This window comes from Carcharodon carcharias, chromosome 18 (genome assembly GCF_017639515.1).
Source record: "Carcharodon carcharias isolate sCarCar2 chromosome 18, sCarCar2.pri, whole genome shotgun sequence".
Taxonomy (NCBI): domain Eukaryota; kingdom Metazoa; phylum Chordata; class Chondrichthyes; order Lamniformes; family Lamnidae; genus Carcharodon; species Carcharodon carcharias.
The window spans coordinates 1862755-1888083 of NC_054484.1; the positions used below are offsets into that span (position 1 = coordinate 1862755).

The 25329-nt window shown below is 45.4% G+C and overlaps 1 protein-coding gene across 1 annotated transcript in view; it reads right to left on the reverse strand.

The window, feature by feature from the left end:
* The window catches only part of LOC121290901 (heat shock transcription factor 2 binding protein), a 173992-nt gene that overhangs the window by 79595 nt on the left and 69068 nt on the right, over nt 1-25329 (reverse strand). The window lies entirely within an intron of this gene.

Below are 25329 nucleotides of genomic sequence, written 5' to 3' on the forward strand. Positions count from 1 at the left end.
GGTAGTGTGAAACAGGTGATAGCGAATTTTCAACGAGAAAGAGGGTTAGGCAGGTGTTAATCAGGCTGCCAAACCATTACCCATTTTGAATCAATTACCAAAGGCCAATTTCACCTTCAGATAATCACAAATACATTCTCATTAAATGGAATCTTCAATATTGCTGAAAAAAATGAGAAATGCTGTTGAAACTATTTGTCTTGCACTCAGGACAGATGCAAGAGTACCAAATTTCAAAGGGGGCAACAATTTATACTGCATGAGAAAAAGGATGAATGGTCAGGGCATTGCCATGGAGAATGCATCAGGGAACGGTTATCCCCCAAGCTTTGGTTTAAATTTAAAAAAGACAAGTTGATTCTGATTGGTCAAGGTGATCTTACTTAGTGATCATACATTAACACTTAAAGGCTTAAATGTAGCACACTTCAAAGGTGTCACAGATTTCTATTTATGCATGTGCCTAATATTCACATACCATCTCGTAGTTCTTTCCCTGCAATCAACATAATGAAATAATACTCTGCCGAAAAGACTAAGGATCAAATTTTCACCACGACATAGATCTTCTCCATCATGGTGAAATTGGCAGAGCTGCCCAAAAATCTTAAATTACGCCTCCAAACAAGGCAATTCCCATTTTTGAAGGGGCAGGGCACGTTTTGTCTATGTGTGGTTTATGGAGGCAGCTGGCCCTCAAAGTCATTAGCTGCCTCCACTGAAGTGGGACTTTGGTAGGCCAGAGGTGTGAAATCCGAATTGTGCAGATTAGACCAGGTAAGAACATAAGAACTAGGAGTAGGTGTAGGCAATTCAGCCCCTCAAGCCTGCCCCGCCATTCATTACGATCATGGCTGATCTCATCTTGGCCTCAACTCCAATTTCCCGCCCTCTCCCCATAACCTTTCAACCCGTTACTAATTAAAAATCTCTCTATCTCCTCCTTAAATTTATTCAGCATCCCGGCATCCACTGCACTGAGGTAGTGAATTCCACAGATTCACGACCCTTTGAGAAAAGTAATTCCTCCTCATCTCTGATTTAAATCTGCCACCCCTTAGCCTAAAACTATGGCCTCTCGTTCTAGAATGTCCCACAAGGGGAAACATCCACTCCACATCTACTTTGTCTATCCCCTTTAGCTTCTTATATACCTCAGTTAGATCTCCTCTCATCCTTCTAAACTCTAGTGAGTATAGGCCTAAACTGCTCAATCTCTTCTCATAAGACAAGCCCCGCATCTCTGGAATCAATCTAGTGAACCTCCTCTGAACCACCTCCAGTGCAACTACATCCTTCCTCAAGTAAGGAGACCAAAATTGTGTACAGTACTCCAGGTGCAGTCTCACCAATGCCTTGTACAGTTGCAACAACACTTACCTATTTTTATACTCTATTCCTTTAGCAATAAATGTCAAAATTCCATTTGCCTTCCTTATTACCTGCTGTACCTGCATACTAGCTTTCAGTGATTCATGCACGAGGACACTCAGATCCCTCTTCACTGAAGTTTCTCTCCATTTAAATAATAAGTCGCCTTTTTATTCTTCCGACCAAAATGAATAACCTCACACTTATCCACGTTAAACTCCATCCGCCAAATTTTGGCCCATTCACCTAACCTGTCCATATCCATTTGTAAATTTCTTATTTCTTCATTGCAACTTACTTGCCCACCTATTTTAGTGTCATCTGCAAATTTAGCTATAGTACCTCCTATCCCTGAATCCAAGACATTAATATAGATTGTTGGGGCCCAAGGACTGAACCCTGTGGCACCTCACTAGTTACAGCTTACCATCCAGGAAAAGACCCATTTATCCTGAGTCTCTGCTTTCTGTTGGTTAGCCAATCCTCTATCCAAGCTAATATATTACCCCTAACTCTGTGTGACCTTATCTTGTGTATTAATCTTCTGTGCGGCACCTTAGAAGTTTGCAGATGGCACAAAACTTGGAACTACAGTGAACACATTTCAGGAGGACATAAGTAGGCTGGGGAAATGGGCAGACACATAGCAGATAAAATTTAATGCAAAGCATTGTGAAGTGATTCATACTAGTATGAGGAATGAGAGTGACTAATGATATGATGTGGCAGATGATGTGTGCCTGGTGGACTAAATCCACAAGGGAAATTTGCCCATGCTGTCACTACGGTTTTGCAATTTGTATTTATTACAAGAAGATGCGTGCACCGGGTTCAGAAGTAATGAGTTCACTAAGACCTTAGAGATTTAAAAAAATAAATTAAAATATTTATTAGCAAAAGAAAAGATTTCAAGCACAAACATAAGACTACGATTACTACTATATCAAATCCTAAAATTCCTAATTAACCTGACTCCAGATTGCACAGCCCCCTCTAAGGCAACAGTCCAAAAGAATTTTAAATTAAATAAAAACAAGCCAGCAAATTACAATATCCACTTGACAATGGAATTCCAAAACCTTGTTTCCAATTTTAGTTACTGGGCACAGCAGACTTAAGTACAAATGGCTGGAGGTTTATCAGAGGCAGTTTCACACACTCCTGTTAGATCTTACGTGGCCCCTCAACATAGCCTTTCATTCCCCTTTATATATGTTTCTCTCTCTTTAATATATAAATTCCATTGTCCCATATGTGTTTGGAACTTTACCATTACCATAATATAAAGATTCCCATCATACCTTACATGCTAAGACCCCATCCATGTTTACTCAATAGCATTTCTACGCCTAACTTCCTTTGATAATTTCAAGCTTGCAGTCTACAGGACTCCAAATGTAGGGTGGAATTTTCCGAGTCTTGCACTAAGTGCAGCATCAGGCGGGAAAAATAAGAGTCCTACCTGCCGACAAAAATGGCAGGTTTTCATGCCCTATCATCCCGAGCCCACCTCATTATTTATTAACTCCCATGAAACATGCTATTTCCATGGCGGGGGCGCTCTCATTTGCCCGCCCACCATCACCCCGCTATTGCATTATGCCAGCAGCCATCGGTAAAAGGCAGCCGCCAGCAAAGTGCTCATTGTTACCAGTTCACCACCGCTGCCCGGGAGACATGGCCAGCAAAGGAGAAAAGACTGAAGGTCCCGCTTCAATGACAGGTGACAGGTCTCTTGAGCAACGGCCGGATACTGTAAAGGCCCGCCGGGATGTGCTCTACACCTCCGCCTCCATCACCTCCCATCCCACCCCCCCCCCCCCCACCCCCCCCACCCCCCCCCCCCCCACACCCTGCTGGCTGCAGGATGGGCAGCAACGTGACCAATCCAGCTTGGGTGGCGGTGGCAGCAATGGTCAGCGCAAATGTTCTGCAGAGAAGGACAGCCACCCAGGGCCACAAAAGGATAAATGATCTCCTCTGTTCTGCCAGGGTAAGTCACTCTTCTCACCACTTTCAACTCACACACCCATCACACATTCACAGGGCCCTCACTCACTGCCAATGCAAGGGACATCACCATTCACTGTTTCACACAAACTGTCATTGTCTTCATCCCATCCATGGGACCACTCACCAACCACACAGACCAGGCATGCTTATTATCTGGCCCAGCAGGCATTCTGATACACTCTCCCCACCTCTACCCATGCAGGACAACTGGCACACAACAGGAGGGAAAGGTTGCAGACAGGCGAAGGAATGCCGAAGATCAAAGTTCTGACAGAATTCGAAAACAGAGCCATCCAGCTGGCCAGGGATGGTTCTGTGCTCATGGTAAGGTCGGCACTGCTCTACCAGGTGAGGATCCAGCAGTGCAACATCCATCAGACAACCGTGCTGTGAGTGATTTAAGACCAAGGTAGATAGGTTCTTGATTGGTAAGGGGATCAAAGGTTACGGGGAGAAGGCAGGAGAATGGGGTTGAGAAACTTATCAGCCATGATTGAATGGCGGAGCAGACTCGATGGGCCGAATGGCCTAATTTCTGTTCCCATGTCTTATAGTCTTATGTGTCCTCTTTCACAGGCCACTGCCATGCACTAATTATCTCCCTTTGCTTTCGCAGGCACATCTGTCAAAGAGTCCAAGACCCAGGGCCTCCAATCAAACATCAAGGAAACCTCTGAACAGGAATCTGGAGGCACCCTCCCTGAAGTCCCATCAGAGCATTCGCTCACATACTCCACCAGCACAGAAACAGTGGAACCTAGCTTTACAGTAGCCTCAGGATCACATTCTGGTGAGCACATCGCACTTTCTGATCCACAGCAGGCGGAGGCAGGGACTTCCCAGGTTCCCGGCACTCGGCGGACTGCTGGAGGCCAGAATGTTGCTGAGTCCGAGTCAGCTGATGAGCCTCTAGACTCGGTCATGTTACAGTTGCTGGAGCTCCAAAGGCAAGCTAAGGAAATTTAGGAAGGGTTGTCCACTGCATTCTTCAGATTACAAGGCACGATGGAGGAGTCTGTCCATCTTCAGGCTGAGGTGGTGGCGCTGGCATTGCAATGCACCAAGGTCAACACTGGCAGGATGGCGGCTGCCAAGGATTTAGCTGGGGGATGGGATACAGGGTGGAGGTACAGTAGGGGGTGCACAGCCAAATATAGAAGAGAAACTAAGTCAGTCTGGAAGGCAGAGCAAAGATAGACCTGTAACGACACAAAGGGATAATGCAAGGCTGGATTGCATCTATTTTAATGCAAGGAGTCTTGCAAGTCAGGCAGATGAATGGAGGGCATTGATTAACACATGGGAATATGATATTGTTGCTATCACAGAGACATGGTTGAGGGAAGGGCAGGGCTGGCAGCTCAATATTCCAGGGTATAGAATCTTCAGGCATGATGGGAGTGGGTTAAAAGAGGAGGTGACATTGCACTATTGATCAAGGAGTCAATTACTGCAGAAAGCAGGGATGGTATCTTAGAAGGTTCCTCAAATGAGGCAATATGGGTAGAACTTAAAAACAAAAAGGGGGCAATCACTTTGCTGGGAGTGTACTATTAGCCTCCAAACAGTCAGGAGGAGATAGAGAGGCAGATATATAGGCAAATCTCAGAGAAGTGTAAAAATAATGGGGTGGTAATAGTGGGGGAATTTCAACTTCCCCAGTTTTAACTGGGATAGTCTCAGTGTGAAAGGCTTAGCGGGGGGCGGAATTCTTAAAGTGCATCCAGGAGAGCTCTGTGAGCCAGCACATAGAAAGTCTGACAAGAGAAAGGGCGGTACTCGGCCTAATTTTAGGGAACGAAGCCAGACAAGTGGTAGAAGTGTCAGGTAGGGAGCATTTCGGGGATAGTGACCATAACTCTGTAAGATTTAAAGTAGTTATGAAAAAGAACAAAGATGGACCTGAAATAATGGTCCTGAATTGGGGGAAGGTTGTTGTCAATATGATAAGACAGGATCTGGCCAAAGGGAACTGGGAGCAGCTACTTGTAGGAAAGTCTATATCATTCCAGTGGGAGTCAACCAAAAAGGAAATAGTGAGAGTTCAGTGCCAAAATGTTCCCATAAAGGTGAAGGGCAGGACCAACAAGTCCAGGGAACCCTGAATGTCAAGGGAAAAAAGAGGCTTATGGCAGATACAGTGGGCTGAAAACAGCAGGAGCTCTAAAGGAGGATAGAAAGTGTAAGGGGGTACTTAAAAAAGTAATTAGGAGAGCAAAGAGGGGGCATGAGAAAATACTGGCGGGCAATATAAAGGAAAATTCCAAGGCATTTTATAAATATATTAAGGGAAAGAGGATAACCAGGGAAAGAGTAGGGCCCATTAGGGATCAAAATGGCATTCTGTCGGAGGTTGTGGGTGCGGTTTTAAATGATTACTTTTCATCTGTGTTTGCTATGGAGAAGGATAATGTAGATGTAGAAATTAGGGAGGGGCACTGTGATATACTTGAACAAATTAGCATTGAAAGGGAGGAGGTATTAGTTGGTTTAGCAGGCTTAAAAGTGGATAAATCCCCAGGCCCAGATGAGATATAACCCAGGCTGCAAAAAAAGGCAAGGGAGGAGATTGCTGGGGCTCTGGCACTCGTTTTCATATCCTCTCTGGCCACAGGAGATGCCAGAGGACTGGAGGACAGCGAATGTGGTACCATTATTCAAGAAGAGTGGGGATAAACCAGGTAATTACAGGCCAGTGAGTCTAACATCAGTGGTAGGGAAATTACTAGAAAAAATTCTGAGGGACGTGATTAATCTCCATTTAGAGAGGCAGGGATCAGTCAGGGATAGTCAGCTTGGCTTTGTCAGGGAAGATCATGTTTAACAAATTTAATTGAATTTTTCAAGGAGGTGATTAGTTGTGTAGATGAGGGTAGTGCAGTTAATGTATCACAGAATCACACAGTGCAGAAAAGGCCCTTCGGCCCATCGAGTCTGCACCGACACGTAAGAAACACCTGACCTACCTACCTAATCCAATATAACAGCACTTGGCCCATAGCTTTGAATGTTATGACGTGCCAAGTGTTGATCAAGATACTTTTTAAAGGATGAGAGGCAACCCACCTCCACCACTCTCCCAGGCAGCGCATTCCAGACTGTCACCACCCTCTGAGTAAAAGGTTTTTACTCACATCCCCCCTAAACCTCCTGCCTCATCACCTAGAATTTATGTCCACTCGTGACTGACCCTTCAACTAAGGGGAACAGCTGCTCCCTATCCACCCTGTCCATGCCCCTCATAATATTGTACACTTCGATCAGGTCGCTCCTCAGTCTTCTCTGCTCCAACGAAAACAACCCAAATCTATCCAACCTCTCTTCATAACTTAAATGTTCCATCCCAAGCAACATCCTGGTGAATCTCCTCTGCACCCCCTCCAATGCAATCACATCCTTCCTATAATGTGGCGACCAGAACTGCACACAGTACTCCAGCTGTGGCCCCACCAAGGTCCAATATAAATCCAACATGACCTCCCTACTTTTGTAATCTATGCCTCGAATGATAAAGGCAAGTGTCCCATATGCCTTTTTCACCACCCCACTAACATACCCCTCCGCCTTCAGAGATCTATGGACACACACGACAAGGTCCCTTTGTTCCTCAGAACTTCCTAGTGTCATGCTGTTCATTGAATACTTCCTTGTCAAATTACTCCTTCCAAAATGTATTACCTCACACTTTTCAAGGTTAAATTCCATCTGCCACTTATCTGCCTTTTTGACCATCCTGTCTATATCTTTCTGTAGTCCAAGACACTCAACCTCACTGTTAACCACCCGGCCAATCTTTGTGTCATCCGCAAACTTGCCAATCCTAAGCCCCCACATAGTCATCTATGTCGTTTACATAAATGGCAAATAATAGGGGACCCAACACAGATCCCTGTGGTATGACACTGGCTTCCAGTCACTAAAGCATCCTTCTGTCATCAACCTCTGTCTCCTACAACCAAGTCAATTTTGAATCCACCTCATCAAATTACATTGTATCCCATGTGCGTTTGCCTTCTTTATAAGTCTCCCATGTGGGACCTTGTCAAATGCTTTGTGAAATACATATAAACTACATCACTGCACTATCCTCATCTATACACCTGGTCACCTCTTCAAAAAATTCAATCAAATTTGTTAGGCATGACCTCCCTCTAACAAAACCATGCTGACTATCCCTGATCAAACCTTGCTTCTCCATGTGGAGATAGATTCCTTCCTTCAGAATTTTCTCCAATAGCTTTCCTACCACAGACGTGAGACTCAATGGCCTGTAGTTCCCTGGCTTCTCTCTACAACTCTTCTGAAATAGTGGAACCACATTAGCTATTCTCCAGTCCTCTGGCACCTCCCCCGTGGCCAGAGAGGAACTAAAAATTTGGGTCAGAGACCCTGCGATCTCCTCCCTTGCTTCCCTCAGCAGTCTGGGACACAAATCATCCGGACCTGGAGATTTGTCCACTTTTAAGCCTGCCAACACCTCCAATACCTTGTCACATCCTATATCAATTTTCTCAAGAACCTCGCAGTCTCTCTCCCCGAGTTCGATAACTTCATCCTCAATCCCTTGGGTGAAGACGGATGTGAAGTATTTGTTCAACACCCTACTGATGTCCTCTGACTCCACCCATAGATTGCCCCCTTGGTCCCTACTCTTTCCCTGGTTATTCTCTTCCCATTGATATACTTATAGAATATCTTGAGATTTTCCCTGCTTTTACCAGCCAGAGCTCTCTCATATCCCCTCTTTGTTCTCCTAATTGATTTCTTAAGCTCCACTCTGCACTTCCTGTACTCCTCTAATGCCTCTGCTGATTTGCTCCCCTTGTACCTGCTAAAAGCCTCTCTTTTCCTTCTCATCGTATCCTGAATATCTCTGGTCTTCCATGGTTCTCTGGGCTTGTTACTCCTTCCTATCACCCTAGAGGGAACATGTTGAGCCTGTACCCTCCCCATTTTCTTTTTGAAGGCCCCCCACTACTCCTCTGTAGATTTCCCCACAAGTAGCTGTTCCTAGTCTACCTTGGCCAGATCCTGCCTTATTTTACGAAAATCCGCTCTCTCACAATCCAAAACAATTTTTTGCAACTTGTCCATAACAAGCTTAAATTGTACAATGCTGTAGTCGCTATCACTAAAATGCTCCCCCATCACCATCTCACCCACCTGTCTGGCTTCATTCCCCAGAATTAGGTCCAGCAATGCACCGTCACTTGTTGGACCCTTTACATATTGACCAAAAAGTTCTCCTGTACACATTTCAAGAAATCCACTCCATCCAAGCCCTTAACACTCAGGCCAGGATTTTGCCCCCAGTGATTTGGGGGTGGGGCCTGCTCACTGAGGGAAACTGACGTGGGATATCGTCGAGAGGAATCTCTGACGTCATCCTACGCCATTTAAATCTTAAGGAAGGCAGGTGGACAGCGAAATCAGCTGTCCACTGGCCGACCTCTCAGTGGCCAATTAAGGCCATTGACAGGCTCATTAAGATAGTTAAATGCCCTGACCGGTTAACTTTAAGGCTGGCAGGCAGGCCAGGAGCCCCGGCTTATTATTATTAGATTATTAATGAAACTTCATCCACTGGTGGGATGAAGTTTCATTACCATTTTGTAAAAACTTAATACATTTTATGAGTTTGTTATCGTGTCCCATCTCATGTGACATTTTCACAAGAGAGGGACATGTTAATAATTTTAAAATGTCTCTATTTTTTGACTTTACTTACCTTTCACTAAACTCCCTGAGACAGGACTTTGCCTCAGGGATCAGTGTGCTCTTTCGCGCGAAGGAGCGCACTTTGACAGTTGGGGATTGCCTCCCCCGCCCCCCACCTCCGGAACAGGAAGCGCATAGCGTATCCTGTCGGGCAGGCTGCTGGGCGGGCCTTAATTGGGGTTCGCTGTCCACCTGCCGCCGAGCCGGTGGGGCCTGCCTGCCAGCCAAGGGCTAAATTCTGCCCTTTGTCTATCCCAATTAACATTGGGAAAGTAATATAATTACCCTATTGTTATTGTTTTTACACACGTCCACAAATTGTGCACATATTTGCTCCTCAATTTCCCGCTGACTACCTGGGTGTCTATAATAAACATCTAACAATGTAGTCTACATGGAGTTCAGTCAAGGTTTTGACAACGTCCCGCATGGGAGAATGGTCAAGAAGTTAAGAGCCCATGGAATCTAGGAAAATTTGGCAAATTAGATCCAAAATTTGCTAAGTAGCAGGAGGTGATGGTGGAAGGTTGTTTTTGTGATTGGAAGCCTGTGACGAGTGGTGGACCGCAGAGTTCGGTGCTGCAACCCTTGCTGTTTGAAGAGTACATTCATGATTTAGACTTAAATATAAGAGGTATGATCAGTAAGTTCGCAGATGACACAAAAATTGGTGGTGTCGTAAATAGTGAGGAGGAAGCCTTCGATTACAGATATAGATGGGCTGATAAGATGGACAGAGCAGTGGCAAATGGAATTTAATCTTGAGAAGTATAAGGTGATTCTTTTTGGGAAGACTAACATGGCAAGGGAATACACAAGGAATGGTAGGACCCTAGGAAGAACAGAGGATCAGAGGGACCATGATGTACACATCCACCGATACTTGAAGGCAGCAGCACAGGTAGATATGGCAGTTAAGAAGGCATATGAGATGTTTGCCTTTATTAGTCGAGGCATGGAATATAAGAGCAGGGAGGTTATGTTGGAGCTGTATGAAACGCTAGTTAGGCCACAGCTGGAGTACTATGTGCAATTCTGGTCGCCACACTATAGGAAGGATTGCACTGGAGAGGCAGAAGAGGAGATACACTAGATGTTGTCTGGGCTGGAGTGTTTCAGCAATGAAGAGAGACTGGATAGACTAGGGTTGTTTTCCTTAGGGCAGAGAAGGCTGACATGGGAACTGATAGAGCTATACAAAATTGAGGGGCATAGATAGAATAGATAGGAAGAAACCTATCCCCTTAGTGGAGGTGTCAATAACTAGAAGGCATAGATTTAAGGTAAGGGGCAGGAGGTTTAGAGGGGATTTGAGGAAAGTCTTCTTCACCCAGAGGGTTGTTGGAATCTGGGACACACTCTCCCAAGTGGGTGGTAGAGGCAGGAACCCTCACAACATTTAATGAGTATTTAGATGAGCACTTAAAACACCATGGCATACAAGGCTACGAGCCAAGTGCTGAAAAATGGGATTAGGATAGGTGCTTGATGGCTGGTGCAAACAGGCCAAAGGACATGTTTCCATGACCTTGGTCCAGGACATCGCTCCTGCACAGCTGCGCGGGCTGAACGCTATCGCTGATGCCATAGTTGGCCTCCAACAATGTGTATGTGAGATGGGGGCTGGGCAGCTCAATCTCACTCCAGCTACCCCTGCCGCTCACTGAGTCAGCCAGGGGCCCTTGGGTACCCTTAGGGGGGTGGATCAGCAGGTGCACACTCCAGGGCCATCCACCCAGGTGACTCGCCCATCTGAATCCCTTTTTCCTGTGACTGCTGCAGTGCCAGCTTCACAGGCCAAGAAGGGTGCCTCTGCCATACAGCAGAACCCTGAAAGCAGGCCAGAGCTCACCAAGTGGCCCCAGAGGACACCCGCAAAAGTTATCACAGACAGGGCGTCACAGTCAGCAGGCTGCCTCCAACTCTGTTGTGGATGTCCGGGGAGCACCAAGATGTAACGGCAGGGTTAGGAAAGTTAAGTAAAAGTAGTTGCAAAGCCTGGGCATCGGTGTTGATCACTTGTACATACTATTCACTACTTTTAATAAACTCCTAAGAACATCTCCCTGCCTGTGGCTCCTTGTTCTGCTGAGCAGTGTTCTTGTCACTCAGATGTGAAACCTTCCTGCACAAGATAAAAGGCAGATGTCTCAGCCCAGGGCTTATTCCTTGTGCTCTGTGCAGCCTTCAGACCAAACTGATGGTCCAGCCTCTCACTCCCTGGAAACATTACTGATGCCTGTACCTCAATGGCGCTGGTCGTTGCTGCCAGAATGAGTGGACAGGTGCCACAGGGTTCTCTCATTCTCTCTGTGTGCTCTCAGCACCTTTAAGATGGGGCTGGCCCCCATCAAACCAGTATCTGACCAGTGATTCTGAAGGGCTGAGGTGCTGAAGGCAGACACTCAGCATCTGATGCATCTAAACTTTCATGGCTGTGTCTCTGAGATGGCTCTTATCATAGAGCGCAAGTGAGCTGCCCTCAGCCAGACAGGAGTCAGACATGAAGCCAAGGAGGCTTCAGAGCCATATAGACAAGTTGTGTGTGGGGGCAAAAACATGGCAGATGCAGTATAACGTGGATAAATGTGAAGTTATATGCTTCAGTGTGAAAAACAGAAAGACAGAGTTATTTAAATGGTGATATATTGGGAAATGTTCATCTACAAAGGGTTCTGGGTGTCCTTGGACACAAGTCAATGAAAGTAAACAGGCAGCTGCAGCAAAAAATTAGGAACGCAAATGGTATGCTGGCCTTCATTGCAAAAGGATTAGAGTTCAGAAGTAGGGATATCTTACTGCAGTTATACAAGGCCTTGGTGAGACCACACCCAGTGTATTGCGTCCAGTTTTGGTCTCCCTGCCTAAGGATATACTTGCCATAGAGGGAGTGCAACGAAGGTTCACTAGGTTGATACCAGGGATGGCAGGACTGTCGTATGAGGAGAGACTGGTTCAACTGGGCCTGTATTCACTAGAGGTTAGAAGAATGAGAGAGGATCTGATTGAAAAGTATAAAATTCTGACCGTGCTTGACAGACTAGGTGTGGGGTGGATGTTTTCCCTGGCTGGGGAGTTTAGAATCAGGGGCCACAGTCTCAGGATGAAGTCCACTGTGTGTAGTGATGGAGACGTGAACACCACATGAGTGCAGTCAATCACACCCTGCACCTGTGGGAATCCTAAGATAAGGGCGAATCTAATGGCCCTTACATCCTGGCTGTCCTGGTCCTTGGCGAAATGCACAAAGTTGTGTGCCCTCGGGGAGATGGCATCCGTGACTTCATGGGTGTATTTGTGGGTGGCGGATTGTAAAATCCCACTGAGGTCACCTTTGGAGCCCTGAAAGGAGCCACTGGCATAGAAATTGTGCGCCGCAGCCACTTTCACAGCCACTGGCAGTGGATGCCCTCCATGTCCCCTTGGCACCAAGTCCTGCAGTAAGTGGCAGATGTGAGCCAACAGATCCCTAGATGTGCGCAGTTGTCAGCAACACTGGTTCTCAGTCATCTGCACAAAAGGCAGGCGGTGTCTATAGACCCTAGGTGTTGCCACGGCTCACTGTCGCTCCTGTGCAGTGTGTACGGGAGCTCCTGCTGCCCCTTCTTCATGAGGTTGCTGCTCCTACCTTTGCGCAGCCGGGAGCCTCAGTCGCTTTCTGCTCGGTCTTCTACGACCGCTGTCGGCCATCTCACATACAAGTAGGTCACCAGGATCCATGATCCTGACGTGGTCCTCCTGAGCACGAAAGAGAGAGACGAGGTTACCATGGCTCTACTTAGTACCTTTCCTAGCCCTGACAACGCATAAACACTTCTCGGACAGTGCTGGTCACCCCTCGGATGGCCAGAAATGAGTGCGCTGTTTGGCTGCCCTGTCAACCTGCAACATGGGGACACAAGTCCAAACCAGGATGTTGAGATTGCAAGGGGCTATGAGCGCCTCCAGTAGTGACTGCTACATGGCTAGCATTGGCGAGGAGATTGTACTACGTGTGCAGTCCAACTGCTCTGCAGTACAATAAAGTGGTGGCAGAGTCAAAGTCTGTGCGGGGGGAATGGAGGGGTGGGGCAGTGAGATGTGGAACGCATGATGGCCCTTTGGTGCCACTGCATTGCTTGCATGGGCGGACAGGCTAGGAACACAACCCCAATCATATCACTGTGGCTGCGCCTGATCTGTCTCAGATGCAGAAGCAACTGTTTGTACAGGTGTCTCAAATGCATGGCCACTTCCCTCGCTTACCCTGACCCCCATCTCAATTGCTTGTGCGTGGGATGCAGTGCCAGGGCAGCACTTCACCCCCCACCTCCGGCACCAACAACGGTTGTCTCTGAGGCTAGCACTTGTCCCTGGACACTGCCATCCCCAGCATTTGCCCCCGGACACTCCCCCCTACCTCTCACATGTCACCCCCAGGGCCAGGCATCAGTTGCCCTCTACACCCCCCAAAGCCTGAAAACAACAGGCGAGCTGTGGAGAACACTGCTACTCACTCACCTCAGTTCCCCAAAAGTTAAGGCCGCCAAGTGCACGTCGCCTGCGTGTTGTTGTGAAACAAGTTGGCACCTCCGAGGCTGGCCAGCTGACTTGGATGTAAGATACGGCGGGGTTCCAAGAGCCTGGCGGGATGGCCTTTTAATTATATGCTGATGTATTACAATTAGCTCCCCGCTGACCCTATAGTGGGAAACGTGGCCCCGCCATTGGTGGGCTGAGCAGATGATCACGACCTGCCTTCTCACCGTCATGAAGCAGGTCACGCCAAATTTTCTGTACACGTCACTTATCATGCCCACCGCCAGAGGGCTCAGAAAATTCTGCCCGTCATTAAATCACACAGACAAAACCATCTACACTCACACCCATAAACCTACTTTAGAATAAACCAGAATAATATTTTATGAAAATCATTGTACTTTCATAACACTAAATAGTACAATTTTAAAGGATGCAGGAACAGATAGACCTGGGCATGCACGTACAGATAGTTGAAGGTGAAGATAGTAGGACAAGTTGACAAAGCTGTTAAAAATTATATAGGATCCTTGGCTTTATAAATAGAAACAAATATTAAAAAAAACAAGGAAATTATGTTAAACTTTTCAAATCACTGGTTAGGCCTCAGCTGGATTATTTTATCCAATTCTGGGCACCATACTTTAGGAAGGAAGTTAAGGCTTTGGAGAGGTTTCAGAAGAGATTTACTAGAATGGTATCACAGATGAAGGAGTTCTGTTACGTGGAGAGACTAGAAGAGCTGGGATTTTTCTCTTGAGCAGAGAAGGTACCAGGAAGATTTGATAGAGATATTCAAAATGATTCTAAGAGTAAAAAGGAAAGTGGGAGGAATGTGAAGCAGGTCAGCATCACTGTGAAGAGACCGGGAGGAGTATGAAGCAGGTCAGCATCACTGTGAAGAGACCAGGAGGAGTATGAAGCAGGTCAGCATAGCCTCACTGTGAAGAGACAGAGGAGTAAGAAGCAGGTCAGCATCACTGTGAAGAGACCAGAGGAGTATGAAGCAGGTCAGCATCACTGTGAAGAGACCAGGAGGAGTATGAAGCAGCTCAGCATAGCATCACTGTGAAGAGACCAGAGGAGTAAGAAGCAGGTCAGCATCACTGTGAAGAGACCGGGAGTACAAAGCAGGTCAGCATCACTAAAGTAAGAAAAAAGAAATCAAACCGTGACATCACTGGAAAGCTATGAGTTGATTGACAGGTGTGTATTTTTTATATTCTGTTATGGGATGTGGGTATCTCTGATGAGGCCAGCATTTATTGCCCATTCCTAATTGCCCTCGAGAAGGTGATGACGAGCTGTCTTCTCGAACTGCTGCAGTCCATGTGCACCCACAGTGTTATTGGGAAGGGAATTCCAAGGTGTATATCCAGTGACAGTGAAGGAAAGCTGGTATAGAATTGGTGTGCGGCTTGGAGGGGAACTTGCAGGTGGTGGTGTTCCCGTGCATCTGCTGCCCTTGACCTTTTAGGCGGTAGAGGTTGTGGATTTGGAAGGCGTTGTCGAAGCAGCCTGAGTGAGTTGGTGCAGTGCATCTTGTAGATGGTTTACTCTGCTACCACTGTGTGTTGGTGGTGGAGAGAGTGAATGTTGAAGGTGGTGGATGGGGGTCAAGTAGGCTGCTTTGTCCTGGGTGGTGTCGAGCTTCTTGAGTGTTATTAGAGCTGCACTCATCCAGGCAAGTGGACAGTTACTCAACGCAGAATTCCCAGCCTCTGCCCTGCTCTTGTAGCCACAGCATCTATATGGCTGATCCAGTTCAGTTTCTTGTCAATGGTAATCCTCAGGACATTGATAGTGGGGGATTCAGTGATGGTAATACCATTGAATGTCAAGAGGAGATGGTTGGATTCTCTCTTGTTGGAGATGGTCATTGTCGAGCACTTAAGTGGCAAGTTACATTCATGCCAAACATCAGCCAAGGCCTGAATGTGGTCCAGGTCTTGCTGCATATGGACATGGACTGCTTCAGTATCTGAGTTGTCGTGAATGGTGCTGAACATTGTGCAATCATCAGCAAAAATCCCCACTTTTGACCTTAGGATGGAGGGTGGGTCTTTAATGACTCTTCCCATGCCCTGGATAACTATTTATGCAGTTGCAGCAGCTTGAGTTCTGGGTCTCTGAACTTGAGCAGCAGCAGGTTGACAGCTTTGTGGATAGCACGTTTATAGATGTAGTTACCCCGCAATTTAAGAATGTGCAGAGAAAAAGTGAACAGGTGAATACCAAGCAGTCAAAAGGAACAGGCAGGTAGTGCAGTAATCCCTAATGCATCATGCTCTCCAACCAGTATTCCATTCTGAATACTGATGAGAGTGATGGTTCATGTGGGGACTGTAGCCAGAGGCAGGTGCAGCTGTACAGGGGGGAGCAAGGAAGACTGGAAGATTGTCAGGAAGATATAATAATTGTCATAATGTTATTGGAATTTATTGTAAATTAAAGTAATGGGTGTGCATGTATGTGTGTGACTTAATTGAATTAAAGGCTTTGATGTAATAGAAAGTAAGCTAGGTTTGAAATGTTAAGTAGGTAAACATAGGTGCAAAGGGTACATTTGCATTTTTAAATAAACCAGGCTAGCTTGAATTCAAAAGAGGGAATGAAATATTATAGCCAGGAGAAGTTAAGAAACAGTGTGTTTATTTTTCCCAAAGATTACTGATAAAATTGGTACTATGATAGATTTTATTATTAGAGAGGTAAAGTCCAAAGACAATGGAAATTTGATTTCAAAGGGGAAAATATGTATAAACAAGAGAAAGCTGTGTGTAGAGGAGAGGCATTCTAAGATCTAAAACAAGTGTGAAAAGCCACTAGCATCTAAGCCTTATGCTGCTGTCTGCAAGGAACTGAAGCTAAGAAAACTCACTTTGAATTCAACTGTTCAGGGTATTGTGTGTTACACTGCCTGGATCTTTTAAAATCAATGTGTCTTACTATTGCCTTAACGGAGATGTAACTGGGGTTTAGATTAATTAGGGAATTTAGGAGTTATCATAGTAGTAATTTGTAGATCTATGTACGTGCTCAAAATCATTTCTTCTATTATTAAAGATTTAATTTAGTTTTGTAAGAAACCTATAAGGCCTGGTCATCTTTTTACTGAATTAAAAGCCCACACCACGAAATAAGTACAAAATGCAAAAATAGTTGTGGGAGCTGGTTCAAGTTTCCCTCTTGGATTTGGCCAACTTGGCATTTACCATCTGCCTGCCATAACAAAGAGTAAGAGTGCTGGGTGACTCAATAGTTGGGGGAAAAGACAGCCTGCCATCTTCAGCCGCAAACTTGAATCCAGGATGGTGTGTTGCCTCTCTGGTGCCAGGTCAGATTACTCCCAGTGCCATGCACAAGTGAATATAAAAATAGGAGGATAAAGCAGATAAATGTGTGGTTGGAGAGAAGGTGCAGGAGGGAAGCCATCAGATTCTTGGGGCATTGGGACCAACTGTAAGGCAGATGCAATCTGTATAGGCTGGATTTGCTTGTGCTTTTGAGGACGGTTTAAACTAATTTGGCAGAGGTGCGGGAACCAGGATGAAATATCAGAGAGGAATACAATGGTGTGTGGAATACTGGAAGAGACAGACAGCGCTAGAGTAGGGAATAGTAAGTTATTAGATGGGGTCAGAGTAAGAGAAAGTAATAAAGTTTAAATCCGATAAACGTTTATGCATGTGAATGCACAGAGTATGGTGAAGAAAACTGGTGAATTACAGCCACAGATTGACAGCTGGAAATATGATGCAGTGGCTATAACAAAGACCCGGCTCAAAGAAGGGCAAGACTGGGTATTAAATATAAAGGCAGGAAAGAAAGATAAGGAGGAGTGGCAGTATTGATTGAGGAGAGAATTGCATTTAAGAGTCAACCACATTGCTGTGGGTCTGGAGTCACATGTAGGCCAGACCAGATAAGGATGGCAGATTTCCTTCCCTAAAGGACATTAGTGAACCAGATGGGTTTTTACATTAATCAACAATGGTTTCATGATCATCATTAGACTTTTAATTCCAGATTTTTTAAAAAAATTCAAGTTCCAACATCTGCTATGGCAGGATTGAAACCCGGATCCCCAGGGCATTACCCTGGGTCTTTGAATTACTATTCCAGCGACAATACCACTAAGCCATGTCTCTAATCTTACCTGCCCTATACCGATTTGTACGTGGCTCAGGTAATAATCCAGAGATTATTATGCAGAACCTCCTTCCTTGTTCTGCCTATGTCATTGGTACCTACATGGATCATGACAACAGGAACCTCCCCCTCCCAATTCAAGTTCCTCTCCAGCCCTGAGCAGATATCCCGAACCCCAGCAACAGACAGGCAACTCACCTTTGCTTGCTGACCTACACTGACTACCGGCTTGACTGTGCCTTGATTTTAAGATTCCCATCCTTGTATTCAAATCTCTCCATATCCTTGCCCCATCTCATCTTAGCAACCTCTTCCAGCCCTAGAACCTCCAAGATCTCTGCATTTCTCCATTTTGGCCACTTATGCATCCATGATATCCTTCACTTCAAGAGCAACTGTGCCTTCTGCTGTCTGGGCCCCAAGCTCAGAAATTCCATCCCGACACTTTTTAAAATTCATTCAGGGGATGTGGGCATCACAGGCGAGGCCAGCATTTATTGCCCATCCCAAATTGCCCTTGAGAAGGTGGTGGTGAGCTGCCTTCTTAAACCGCTGCAGGCCTTGTGGGGTAGTTAGGCCAAGGCACTGTTAGTGAGAGAGTTCCAGGATTTTGACATAGTGACAGTGAAGGAATGGCTGAAGTACAGTCGCTGCACAGCATAACGGAGTGGAAGAAATAGCCGGACACTTTGTTCCAGAAGACAGTCATGCCTCTTAGAATAGGGTCGACTGTTTTGGTCAGCAGTGAGGGCCAGGAGGATATGATCGTCAGTGAGGCAGGTAAAGACTGAGCAGTGGAGCAGCTTCAGATTTTGCAATTGCCAAACAACTTTGAGGTGCTTACAATCTTTGTGGACGAAAGCGAGGTCTGCAAGGCTGATGCGCAGGCTGACCATGGCACAGGAAGCAGTTCAAGTGGCGGGAGCAAACAGGAATGTAATAGTAGTAGGGGGCAGTATAATGAGAGGGATTGACACTGTCCTTTGCAGCAAAGAGCAAGTGTCCAGGAGGCTGAGTTGCCTGTCTGTTGCTAGGGTTCGGGATATCTGCTCAGGGCTGGAGAGGAACTTGCATTGGGAGGGGGAGGTTCCTGTTGTCATGATCCATGTAGGTACCAACGACATAGACAGAACAAGGAAGGAGGTTCTGCATAATAATCTCTGGATTATTACCTGAGCCACGTGCAAATCGGTATAGGGCAGATAAGATTAGAGACATGGCTTAGTGGTATTGTTGCTGGAATAGTAATTCAAAGACCCAGGGTAATGCCCTGGGGACCCGGGTTTCAATCGCGCCATAGCAGATGTTGGAATTTGAATTTTTTTAAAAAATCTGGAATTAAAAGTCTAATGTTGATCATGAAACCATTGTTGATTAATGTAAAAACCCATCTGGTTCACTAATGTCCTTTAGGGAAGGAAATCTGCCATCCTTATCTGGTCTGGCCTACATGTGACTCCAGACCCACAGCAATGTGGTTGACTCTTAAATGCCTTCTGAACAAGGGGAGTTAGGGATGGGCAATAAATGCTGGCCTAGCCAACGACGCCCACATCCCATGAATGAATTTTAAAAAATACACGGTGTTAGGAAATAGAGATAGTTTAAGTTGTATTTGTGGGTGTTAGGAATGAGCTTTAACTTTAATGTTTAAGTTTGATTTGTATTTCTGTATCTGTATGTTAAGAAAAGGTCAAATTGAGTTTTAGTTTCACTTTAAAAGGTGTCTGCATTTCTACTGAGAGTTTTACAACTGTTGCAGCTAAGTTAAACAAACATGGGTAGAAAAACTGGGCTGTTGCCCAGCAACAGGGGCCCAGAGAAATAAGTCCCTCCCACAGGCACACACAGAGAAGAAACTAGAAACAGCAGTTTGATTTGGAAGCTGTTTGAGTTCAGCTGGGTTTGAAAGTAGCTTCCAGGAGAGACAGGAACAAAGGGGGCAGATAGCAAGTCCCAAGCCAAAGAAAAAACCTAAGAATCCAGGGGAATGGAACAGGAGAAAGTCCAAAGCAGACCTACTAGTCAAAGGAAGGAACCTGGAAAAGGCCCTGTTGAGTAAAGGTAAGAGTGAGGGACAGAGAGAAAGGCACCAAGGTTCAGATTTAAAGAGACAAAAGCTGCAGAAAGCAGATTTAAAGCGAGAACAGCTTGCAAGAGTCCAGAAAGTCCAAAGAGACGGCTGAAGGTCTGTAATTCTTTGATATGGGCATGTGAAGCAGTGGTATACTGTTGATAGCTGAGTCAGTGAGAGAGAGTGCGTGGAAGACAGCTTGAATGCATGTGGTGACCCAGGGAAGAGGAACATCAGAGAGTTCGAAACCTTGCGGAAGGCGGCTAAGAGAAAGTGTTGGTTTAGGAGAAGATTCCAAGGCAAGTTCTTCGAAAGTGGAGATTGGAAACCCTCGTGTGAAAGACGAAGTTCAGTGAGACCGGTTGGCTCACGTGTAACAAGCCTCTGGGGGGAGTAGAGGAGAAATCCATAGCATCTGTCTCGGGTGGCATCTGTCACTTGGTTTCAGAGTGTGGTGTGTCTGACCACAGGTTGCCAATTGGTTTACATGGACTGCACTTACTGTGAATATTAGAGTATAAGATAGCTTTTGTAACTTGTGTTATCCTGACAAATCTGTATGGGCGGAATTTTATGTACCCACCTGCTAGAGGGATTTACTGGTTCCGGTGAAGTCAATGAACTTTTTTCACAATGGTGCTGTAAACTACCACCCTATTTATTCGTAAAGATGTAGTTGTGAATGAAGGAATATTGTAATATTGTTCATCTTTTCTTGTTAAATAAATGTGTTATTCTATTGCTAAAAATTCATTAGCTGACAACGGTGACTGTTCAGTAGCCACTCTCTGCTTACAAATAAAATTCAGGATCTATGAAGCTGGGTTTCTATCCTGGGATCATGTTTGTCCAGTGGTAACCTCAGCTGGGGATCATAACAGTGGTTAAAAGACAGGTGTGGGTGAAGTGGGTTCCGGTTCGTGGGGCACTGGCACCAGTACTAGGGAAAGTGGGGGGCTGTACCGTTCGCACGATCTACACCTGAACTGTGCTGGGACATGTGTTCTTGCAAACCGCATAACTAGGGAAATAGACAGGGCTTTAAACTAAACTAAGGGAGCGGGGGTGGCATGAAGGATCAAGCTTGGGTAGATGTAGCAAATCATGGGGTAGATTCAAGACAGCAGAGCAAAATAGTACGATGGGAAATGAGGATCATAGAATACCAGGAAAGGACAGAGCGTTAAAACCCAAGAGTACACTAATAGTCAAGACTAGATGTTATAAAGAGTAGCATTCAAAACAAAGTAAATGAATGGACAGCACCCATTAAAGTAAGTGTGATCTGATAGCAATTATGGAGACATGGCTGCAGGATGACAAGGATAGGGTCTTGAATACTGAGGGTATATGGTATTCAAGAATATAAAGCTAGGCAAAGGTGGAGGGGTAGCACTGTTGATCAAGGATGGCATTGGTGCAATATAGAGATGACCTTGGTTCAGGAGATCAGGATGTAGAATTGGTTTGGGTGGAGATGGGGAATAGTAGGTGAAAGAAGTCACTGGTGGGAGAGGTCTATGGGCCACCTAACAGTAGCCATAGTGTAGGTCAAAATATACTTGAAGAAAGATTGTCTGCTTGTGATAAAGGGACAGCAATAATCATGGGTGATTTTAATCTACATATAAACTGGAAAAATCAGATTGGCAGTAGTAGCCTGGATGGATGAGGAGTTGATATAGAGCTTTTGAGATAGTTTCTTAGAGCAGCACATTCTGGAAGCAACCAGAGAGCAAGTTACATTGGACTTGGTATTGTGTACATATAACTGTACAAAATGAGTGGCAATTCAGACGATTTGTCAGAATATAAAGAACAGCAGAAAGATGACTAAAAAGTTAATCAGGAGAAAAAAATTAGAATATGAGAGGAAGCTAGCAAGAAATGTAAAAACGGATAGCAAGAGTTTCTACAGGTACTTAAAAGGGAAAAGAATAAGTAAAGTGAGTGTTGGTCCTCTAGAGTGTAATGGTGCGGAGTTAATAGCAGATAATAAGGAAATGGCGTATAAAATGAACAAATATTTTGCTTCTGTTTTCACCATGGAGGATACAAATAACATTCTGATTTTTCCAGTTTATATGTAATAGCTGTAAATCAGGAGGCAGAAGGGAGAGGGGAACTTTGCGAAATTACAATCACTAGGGAAGCAGCACTGAGCAAGCTGATGGAGCTGCAGGCAGACAAGTCTTCGGGTCCTGATGGATTTCACCCTAAGGTCTTAAAAAAGGTGCCTGATGAGGTAGTAAATGTGTTGGTATCAATTTTCGAAAATTCCCTAGATTCTGGAAAGGTTCCATCAAAGTGGAAAGTAGCAAATATAACCTCTCTATTCAAGAAGGGAGGAGGCAGAAAACAGGAAAATATAGGCCAGTTAGCTTGACGTCTGTCATGGAGAAGGTGTTAGAATCGATCAGTAAGGAGTTTGTAGCTGGGAGCTTAGAAAAACTCAAGGTAATTGGGAAGAAGCAGCATGGTTTTGTGAAAAGGAAATCATGATTAACCAATTTATTGGATTTCTTTGAAGGAGTAACATGCATGGCAAATAAAGGGGAGCCTGTAGGCATGCTGTATTTAGATTTCCAGAAGACATTTGATAAGGTGTCACATCAAAAGTTGTTGCAGAAAATAAAAGTTCATAGTGTAGGGGGTAACATATTAACATGATAGAAAATTGGCTGGCTGACAGAAAGCAGGGAGTATGCATAAATGTTTTTTTTCTGATTGGCAGGATGTGACAAGTAGACTCCTGCAGGGGTCTGTGCTGGGGCCTCAACTTTTTACAATTTATATCAATGACTTAGATGATAGGCGAAAAAAGTGTGGCAGCTAAATTTGTATCTGACACAAAGATAGGTAGGAAAGTATGTTGTGAAGAGGACATAAGCAGGCTGCAGATGAATATGGATAGGTTGAGTGAATGGGCAAAAATCTGGCAGATGAAGTATAATGTAGGAAAATGTGAAGTTGTTGACTTTGGCAGAATGAATAAAAACACAGAGCATTACTCAAACAGAGAACGGTTGCAGAATTTCGAGGTGCAGAGGGATCTAGGTGTTCTAGTGCATGAGTCACAAAAAATTAGTATGCAAAGCAAGAAATTAAGAAGGCTAATGGAATGCTATCCTTTATTACGAAAGGAATATTACATTGCTGTAGTGTTTCCATCCCTCCCTCCTCCTCAAACCTAAAAAGAGAGAGGAAGAGGCAGTGCCTTCAGGAGTGCATCAGACCTGCGAGGGACACTCTTCTGAAAGTGGATTTTAAAGAAAAAGCAGCTGATTGGTGAGTAAATCCTGGGAGCAGACTTGGAGGGAGGAGCACCGGAGCGGTGAGTATAAATCTAGCTTACCTCGGGGATTCACGGCCTTGTCTCCAGGAAGCAGACTCAGAGGGAGGAGCACCGGAGAGGTGAGTATAAATCTAGCTTACCTCGGGGATTCACGGCCTTGTCTCTAAGGAGCAGACTTGGAGGGAGGAGCACCAGAGCGGTGACCTCGGGGCACAGAGTAACTGAAGCCAAAACTGAAAAAGTGACGTCACAGAAAAGCTGTGACCTGTTTGGTTGGTAGGAAATCTGCACCAAATTTGAAAAAAAACTGCAAAACTAATTATTAAATTAATTATCTAAGTAGTGATGGCTGGGCAGGTGATGTGCTGTAGCTGTATGATGCGAAAGCTGGCAGATCCCATTGCGAGCCGCAGTGACCGCATCTGCAGCAAGTGTTGGTTGCTGGAGGAAGTCAGGCTCAGAATTGGAGTCCGAGCTCTGGATGCTGCGGCGCATCCGGGAGGGGGAGAGTTACCTGGATGCTTTGTATCAGCAGGCGGTCACACCCGGTAGATTAACTACCTAAGTCCGGTCAGTGGTCAGGGTCAGCAGGGTGTGACTGCAAGTGAGGCAGGTAGAGGGATCCTGTGTTCAGGAACAGGGGAGCCTCAGCTCTTGACCTTGTCCAACAGGTACGAGGTACTTGCTCCCTGTGTGGATGAGGAAGAGGGCTGTAGGGAGGATGAGCCAGCTGACCACAGCACCGTGGCACAGGAGGCCATTCAAGAGGGGGGAGCAAAAAGACAAGTGGTAGTTGTAGTGGATTCTATAATTAGGGGAATTGATAGCTTCCTTTGTAAGCAGGATCGAGAGTCCCGCATGGTATGTTGCCTGCCCGGTGCCAGGGTGAGGGATATCTCTGACCGGCTTGAAAGGGTATTGGAGAGGGAAGGGGAGGATCCAGTTGTTGTGATCCACGCTGGGACAAATAACATAGGTAAGACTAGGTAAGTGGACCTGTTTGGGGATTATCAGGAACTAGGAACCAAATTAAAGAACAGGTCCTCAAGGGTTATAATATCCGGATTACTACCCGAACCACGTGCAAATTGGCATAGGGACACGAGAATAATGGAAGTAAACACGTGGCTAAAGGAGTGGTGCGGGAAAGAGGGGTTCCATTTCGTGGGGCACTGGCATCACTATTGGAACAGGAGGGATCTGTACTGTTGGGATAGTCTCCATCTGAACCAATCTGGGACCAATGTTCTAGCGAAAAGAGTAAATAGGGTGGTCAACAGGACTTTAAACTAGAAAGTGGGGGGGAGGGAAGGGTAACACTCCAAGAAGTATGACTAATGGGAAACAAAGCAGCAGGTTAGCGTGTGGGGGGCGGGGGGTGGGGGGGTTGGTGGATTCAACTTCATGGAAAATTATGAAAAAACTGAAAGGAAAGGAGAGCCCAGGAGAGGCTATTAAAGTCTCCAGAACACAAAATAGGACAGAGTGTTTGGAAAGGGCTAGGAATCTAACTTCAAGTACATCAGATAAAGGGATGACAATGAGAAAGGGGACGGGAAATACAGAACTGAAGGTGTTGTATCTGAATGCACGCAGTCTACAAAATAAGGTAAATGAGCTTGTGGTGCAGATTGAAATTGACAGGTATGATGTGATGGGCATCACGGAGACATGGCTGCAAGGGGATCAGGACTGGGAGCTAAATATCCAAGGATAAACATCCTATCGAAAAGATAGACAGGTTGGCAGAGGGGGTGGGGTTGCTTTGTTAGTATGAAATTAAATTAAGTCGATAGCAAGAACTGATGTAGGGTCAGATGATGTAGAATCTGTGTGGGTAGAGCTGAGGAACCACAAAGGTAAAAAAACCATAATGGGAGTTATGTACAGGCCTCCGATCAGAAGTCAGGATGTGGGACACAAGATACACCAGGATATAGATAAGGCATGTAAGAAAGGCAAGGTTACAGTGATCATGGGGGATTTCAATATGCAGGTAGACTAGGAAAATCAGGTTGGTAGTGGATCCCAAGAAAAGGAATTTGTGGAATGTCTACGAGATGGCTTTTTGGAGCAGCTTGTGGTGGAGCCCACTAGGGAACAGGCAATTCTAGATTTAGTGATGCGTAATGAGGCAGATTTGATAAGGGAGCTTAAGGTGATGGACCCTTAGGAGGAAGTGACCATA